This window comes from Hordeum vulgare, chromosome 7H (assembly GCF_904849725.1).
Source record: "Hordeum vulgare subsp. vulgare chromosome 7H, MorexV3_pseudomolecules_assembly, whole genome shotgun sequence".
Taxonomy (NCBI): Eukaryota; Viridiplantae; Streptophyta; class Magnoliopsida; order Poales; family Poaceae; genus Hordeum; species Hordeum vulgare.
Genome location: NC_058524.1, coordinates 240,186,926 through 240,194,643, shown reverse-complemented (window position 1 = coordinate 240,194,643; position 7,718 = coordinate 240,186,926).

Sequence of the window (7,718 nt, the reverse complement as noted above, 5' to 3'; positions counted from 1 at the left end):
TAGTTTAACATACTTCCTATGCATAGGCATTTTATAGGAAAACAGATTGTCAAGACAACCAATAGTTGCCATATGCAAGGAAGAAGAAAGAGACAATAGCAATCTCAACATAACGAGAGGTAATTTGGTAACATGAAAGTTTCTACCACAATATTTTCCTCTCTCATAGCAATTACATGTGGGATCATATTAAAATTCAACAATATAGCTATCCCAAAGGATATTATTTTCATGATCCACATGCATGCAAAGTTGACGCTCTTCAAAAATAGTGGGATTATCATCAACTAAAGTCATGACTTCTCCAAACCCACTTTAAATATTATTGCAAATATCATTTTCATCATGAGGCTTGAACAAATTTTCAAGATCACAAGAAAAATCATCGCCCCACTCATGATCATTGCAACAAGTAGTGGACATAGCAAAACTAGCATCACCAAGCTTTGGGTTTTGCATATTTTTAGCATGATTGTCATTAATAGAATTTATAATGAAATCATTGCAATCATGCTTTTCATTCAAGGAGCCCTCGTGAATCATTTCATAAATTTCTTCATCACGATTTTCAGATTCACGCATCTCAAGCAAAACTCCATAAAGATAGTCAAGTGCACCCAACTCACTAGCAATTGGATCAACATAATTGGATCTCTTAAAGAGATTAGCAAGTGGATGAGGATCCATATCACTAGATTTTCAGCAAGCAAAGATGCAAGCATATTGAAGGCACATGACAACACAAGCAAACAGAAAGCAAGCGAGAGAAAATAGCAAACGAAGAAAAAGGCAAAGGAGAAAGGCAAATTGTGAAGTGGGGGAGAGGAAAACGAGAGGCAACTGGCAAACAAAGTAAATGCAAGAGATGAGTTTGCGACACTTACTTGGATGAGTTCTTGACTTGATCCTCCTCCCTGGCAACGGCGCCATAAATTCTTCTGTTACGGTAACAAAAGTCCTTCTGTGGCGCTAGGAATTCTTCTTGCTACTTCTCTTGTTCGCGTCGGTTTTTCCCTTGAACAGGAAAGGGTGATGCATCAGAGGAGTAGTAAGTATTTCCCTCAGTTTGAGAACCAAGGTATCAATCCAGAAGGAGGGCCTCGTCAAGTCCAAAGTACATGCGCAAACACAAACGAGCTTGCACCCAATGCTTCAAAGGGGTTGTCAATCCCTTCAAGATTGTTTGCAAACTGAGAACTGAAGGCGAAAAGTGCGACAAAGTAAAAACTGTAAGGCTGAAAATATGGTGTGGAGTAGACCCGGGGGCCATAGTGTTCACTAGAGGCTTCTCTCAAAATAGCAAATATCACGGTGGGTGAACAAATTACTGTCGAGCAATTGATAGAACCGTGCAAAGTCATGACGATATCTACGGCAAAGATCATACATATAGGCATCACGTCCCAGACAAGTAAACCGATACTTTCTGCATCTACTACTATTACTCCACACATCAACCGCCATCCAGCATGCATCTAGTGTACTGAGTTCATGACGAACAGAGTAACACCTTAAGCAAGATGACATGATGTAGAGGGATAATCTCAAACCAATGATGAAAACCCCATCTTTTTACCCTTGATGGCAACAACATGATGCGTGCCTGGCTACCCCTTCTGTCACTGGGTGAGATCACCGCACGGTATGAACCCAAAACCAAGCACTTCTCCCATTGCAAGAATCATAGATCTAGTTGGCCAAACAAAACCCACAACTCGAAGAGAATTACAAGGATATGAAATCATGCATAAGACAGATCAGAAGAAACTCAAATAAGATTCATATATAATCTGATCATAAATTCACAATTCATCGGATCTCGAGAAACACACCGCAAAAAAAGATTACATCGGATATATCTCCATGAAGATCATGGAGAACTTTGTATTGAAGATGCAAGAGAGATAAGAAGCCATCTAGTTACTAGCTATGGACCCGTAGGTCTATGGTGAACTACTCGCACATCATCGAAGAGGTCATGGTGTTGATGAAGAAGCCCTCTGTGTTCGAATCCCCCTCCGGCACGGCACCAGAACGTGCCCTAAATGGGATCTTGCGGACACAGAAGCTTGCGGCGGCGAAAAACTAATTTCGATGATCTCCTGATTTTTTTTCGGAATTTTAGGGAATATATAGGCTCAACCCCTAGGGCAGAGGGAGCCCAGGGGGCCCACAAGCTTGTGGGCCGCGACCTCCCCCCTGGACGCGGGGTGGGGGCTTGTGGGGCCGCTGAGGCTCCCCTGGCTTGGCTCTCAAGCTTCCCCATCTTCTTCCGTTACGGAAAAAATATTTTCGGGGATTTTCTTCCATTTGGACTCTGTTTCAAAATCTCCTCTGAAACGGGTCAAAAACATGGAAAAACAGGAACTGGCACTTGGCACTAAGTTAATAAATTAGTCCCAAAAAATATATATAAGGGAGGCATGGAAAACATCCAAAGTTTGACAAGATAAAAGCATGAAACCATCAAAAATTATAGATACGTTGGAGACGTATCACGTATCTATAATTTTTTATGGTTCCATGCTATTATCTTGTCAAACTGTGGATGTTTTCTATGCCTTTTATATCTTTTTTGGGACTAACTTATTAACTCAGTGCCAAGTGCCAATTCTTGTTTTTTCCGTGTTTTTGACCCTTTTCAGAGGAGGATTTTAAACGGTGTCCAAACGGAATAAAACTTCCGAAAAGATTTTTTGCGGAACAGAAGATACGCACGAGACTTGAGAACCAAGGCAGGGGACCCCACAAGCCCCCTAGGCGCGGCAAGCGGGTGCCTGCGCCTAGCAGGCTTGTGGAGCCCCTGTGGCTCGTCTGCCCTACTTCTTCTGCCTATAAGTTCAGAAAAATTCCAAAACTATGCGAGAGATCCACGTAAATACTTTTCCGCCGCCGCAAGCTTCTGTCTCCACAAGATCCCATCTGGGGCACGTTCTGGTGCCCTGCTGGAGAGGGGATTCGAATACGGAGGGCTTCTTCATCAACACCTGACATCTCCGATGACGCGTGAGTAGTTCACCATTGACCTTCGTATCCATAGATAGTAGCTAGATTGCTTCTTCTCTCTCTTGGATCTTCAATACAAAGTTCTCCATGATCTTCATGGAGATCTATCCGATGTAATCTTCTTTTGCGGTGTGTTTGTCGAGATCCGATGAATTGTGGATTTATGATCAGATTATCTATGAATCTTATTTGAGTTTCTTCTGATCTCTTATATGCATGATTTCATATCCTTGTAAGTATCTTCGAGTTGTGGGTTTTGTTTGGCCAACTTGATATAGGATTCTTGCAATGGGAGAAGTGCTTGGTTTTGGGTTCATACCGTGCGGTGACCTCACCCAGTGACAGAAGGGGTAGCGAGGCATGCATCGTGTTGTTGCCATCAAGGGTAAAAAGATGGGGTTTTCATCATTGGTTTGAGTATATCCCTCTACATCATGTAATATTGCTTAAAGCATTACTCTGTTCGTCATGAACTCAATACACTAGATGCATGCTGGATAGCGGTCGATGTGTGGAGTAATAGTAGTAGATGCAGAAACTATCGATCTACCTATCTCGGACGTGATGCCTATATGTATGATCATTGCCTTAGATATCGTCATGACTTTGCGCGGTTCTATCAGTTGCTCGACAGTAATTTGTTCTCCCACCGTATTATTTGCTATTTTGAGAGAAGCCTCTAGTGAACACTATGGCCCCGGGGTCTACTTCACACCATATTTTTAGCCTTACAATTTTACTCGTTGCACTTTCCGCCTTCAGATATCACTTTGCAATCAATCTTGAAGGGATTGACAACCCCATTATTGCGTTGGGTGCAAGATCTTTTGTGTTTGCGCAGGTACACTGGACTTGGCGCGATTCTCCTACTGGATTGATACCTTGGATCTCAAACTAAGGGAAATACCTACTGCTCCTGTGCTGCATCGCCCTTTCCTCTTCATGGGAAAAACCAACGCAAGCTCAAGAGGCAGCAGAAGGATTTCTGTCGCCGTAGCAGAAGAATTTCTGGCGCCATTGCCGGTGAGGATCAAGTCAAGAACTCATCCAAGTAAGTGTCGCAAACTCATCTCTTGCATTTACTTTTTTTTGCCTCTCGTTTTCCTCTCCCCCACTTTTCAAAAACCAAAATTTACAAAAATATTTGCCTTTTTCGGTTGCCTTTTTCGTTCGCCCTTTTCTCTCGCTTGCTTTCTGTTCGTTTGTGTGGGATAGTCTACATGTCCTCATGGCTATACCCACCGCTTCGAATGATACTCCCGAGAACAAAGTTCTCAATTTCAAACAAAATGAGGAAGAAAACTTGAAGGACGCTTGGTATAGGATTTGCAATGCTCAGAGTAGATCTACTCGTAAGCAATCTACTACCGTCCTGCTTCGCAGTTTTTATGTGGGTATTTCTCCTTGGAATAGGTATATTCTTGACACCATCGTAGGCGGAAATTTCTTGGGTAGCCATACCGTTGATTCTTACGGAGCTGTAATAAATTGGTAGGCTCACCCCCACTCATGGTTAATGGAACTACCTTAACTCTGGAACATGTGATGTGTAGGCTGGCCGTCATTGAAAATAAAGTTGCTATGATCGAACTCATTGAGAATTTGGATAAAAAGATCCACAATCAAATCACTCAGTATGGATCCAAGGTGGGAATGGTTTTAAAAAAATTCAAGGAGAAGGAACCCACAGTTAACGAAAAACTAGGTCATGATTCCGCTAGGATTGGCAAACTAGAGGATGTTATAACCAACTTGGGTTCCGCTTTTGCCGCTCTGTAGAATACTCCAAATTTTCCCTCAATAAGGCCACCAAGTATGTTTTTGTTCCTAAAAATAGTGGTGAATCTTCTAGTAAGAAAGATGAAGACCTCAAGATTATGAGTGATCACGCTACTTATGGTTTGAGCACCAAAGACGATGATACGTGATACTATCGCCTTATGCCTAGCTAAGGGCGTTAAACAGTAGCGCTTGTTGGGACGCAACCCAATGAATTTATCTTTTTCTTTCTGTTTTGTTGTGTCCACACCATCATAATTCTGTTATGATTGTGTCTTTTGTGTTTCTTTTTTGTGTTTGAGCCAAGCAAAACCTTTATGACTAGTCTTGGTGATGGTTGTTTGATCATGCTGGAAAAAGAAAGAAACTTTTCGCTCACGAAATTATTTTTCATTTTTATTCATAAAGAGCTTTTGAGTTGATTATTTTTGCTTATGGTTGATATGCCTTTTGCCCAGGCAGTCGTAAGTTTTCAGAATTTTTGAGGTACCAGAAGTATACGAAGTATACAAATTGCTACAGACTGGTTTGTTTTTGACAGATTCTGTTTTTGTTGAGTTGGTTGCTTGTTTTGATGAAACTATGTATAGTATCGGGGGTACTAGCCATGGAAAAGTGATAATACAGTAATCTAACACCAATATAAATAGAAATCAAGATTTCTACAGTACCTAAAGAGGTGGTAGTTTGTTTTCTTGTGCTAATGATATCACGAGTTTCTGTTTAAGTTTTGTGTTGTGAAGTTTTCAAGTTTCGGGTGATGTTCTCATGGACAAAGGGATAAAGAGTGGAAAGAGCTTAAACTTGGGGATGCCCAAGGCATCCCAATCCAAATTCAAGGACACCAAAAAGCCTAAGCTTGGGGATGCCCCGGCAAGGCATCCCCTCTTTCGTCTTCAATCCATCGTAACATTAGTTGGAGCTATATTTTTATTCACCACATGATATGTGTTTTGCTTGGAGCGTCTTGTATCGTAGGAGTCTTTTCTTTTTGTGGTGTCACAATCATCCTTGCTGCACCCCTTTTGAGAGAGACATGCACTCGTCATGAATTTGCTAGAATGATCATCGTGCTTCACTTATATCTTTTGAGCTAGATAATTTTTCTCTATGTGCTTCAGTTAGATCTTTTAGAGCACGGCGGTGCGTGACTTGGTAGTTGGTTTGTGCTATGAAAGTAGTCCCAAAGGTGATTGTTACCCAAAGAGGATACAAAAACTTCCATCTTCATGTGCGTTGAGTAGAAAGAAAAGTTTGATTCCTCTCATTTAGTTTTGAGACGTGGATTTGGTAATATTAAGAGTTATGTTAGTAGGGTGTTGTGAATCTAGAAATACTTGTGTTGAAGTTAGTGATTCCCATAACATGCATGTATGGTGAACCGCTATGTTAGGAAGTCGGAGCAAAATTGATCTATTGATTACCATCCTTTGTGTTGCGGTCGGGATCGCGCGATGGTTAACACCTACCAACCCTTCCCCTAGGAGTATGCGTTTAGCATTTTGTTTCGATTACTATAAAACTTTCGCAACAAGTATGTGAGTTATTCATGACTAATGTGAGTCCATGGTATAGATGCACTTTCACCTTCCACCATTGCTAGCCTCTCTAGTATTGCGCAATTTTCGCCGGTGCACAAACCCACCATATGCCTTCCTCAAAACAGCCACCATACCTACCTACTATGGCATTTTCATAGCCATTCCGAGATATATTGCCATGCAACTCCCACCGTTCTGTCTCATGACTTTTTTCGTCACTCTCATATTGCCATTGCATGATCGTAAGATAGCTAGTGAGATGTTTCAACGTCATACGCCAAGCTAGATCGTTGCACATCCCGGTACACTGCCGGAGGCATTTCCTATAGAGTCATCATCGTTCTGAGCTTTGAACTGTGAGTAAATAAAAGTGTGATGATCGTCATTATTAGAGCATTGTCCCACGTGAGGAAATAAAAAAAAGAGGCCACAGTTGCCCACAATAAAAAAGGGAGAGAAAAAGAGGCCAAAGAGCCCAACTAAAAAAAGAGAGAGAAAGAGAGAAGGGACAATGCTACTATCTCTTTCGACACTTGTGCTTCATAATAGCACCATGTTCTTATTGATTGAGAGCCTCTTGTTTTGTCACCACCATATGCTAGTGGGAATTTTCATTATATAACTTGGCTTGTATATTCCAAGGATGGGCTTCCTCAAATTGCCCTAGGTCTTCGTGAGCAAGCAAGTTGGATGCACACCAACTAGTTCTCCTTTTGAGCTTTCACATACTTATAGCTCTAGTGAATCCTTTGTATGGCAATCCCTACTAATTCACATTGATATCTATTAATGGGCATCTCCATAGCCCTTTAATACGCCGAGTCAATGTGACCATCTCCTCCTTTTTTTGTCTCACAACCACCACCACACTCTATTCCACCTATAGTGTTATATCCATGGCTCACGCTCATGTATTGCGTGAGAGTTGAAAAATATTTGAGAAAGTAAGAGTGCGAAAACAATAACTTGGACAATACCGGGGTTGTGCATGATTTAAATTACTTGTGTGGGGATGATGGAGCATAGCCAGACTATATGATTTTGTAGGGATAACTTTGTTTGGCCTTGTTATTTCGAAAGTTCATGATTACCTTGCTAGTTTGCTTGAGGTATTATTGTTTTCATGTCAATAGCAAACTATTGTTTTGAATCTTACGGATCTGAACATTCATGTCACATGAAAGAAGTTACAAAGGACAACTATGCTAGGTAGCATTCCACATCAAAAATTCAGTCTTTATCATTTCCCTACTCGAGGACGAGAAGGAGTTAAGCTTGGGGATGCTTGATACATCTCCAACGTATCTATAATTTTTTATGGTTCCATGCTATTATCTTGTCAAACTTTGGATGTTTTGTATGCCTTTTATATCTTTTTTGGTACTGACTTAT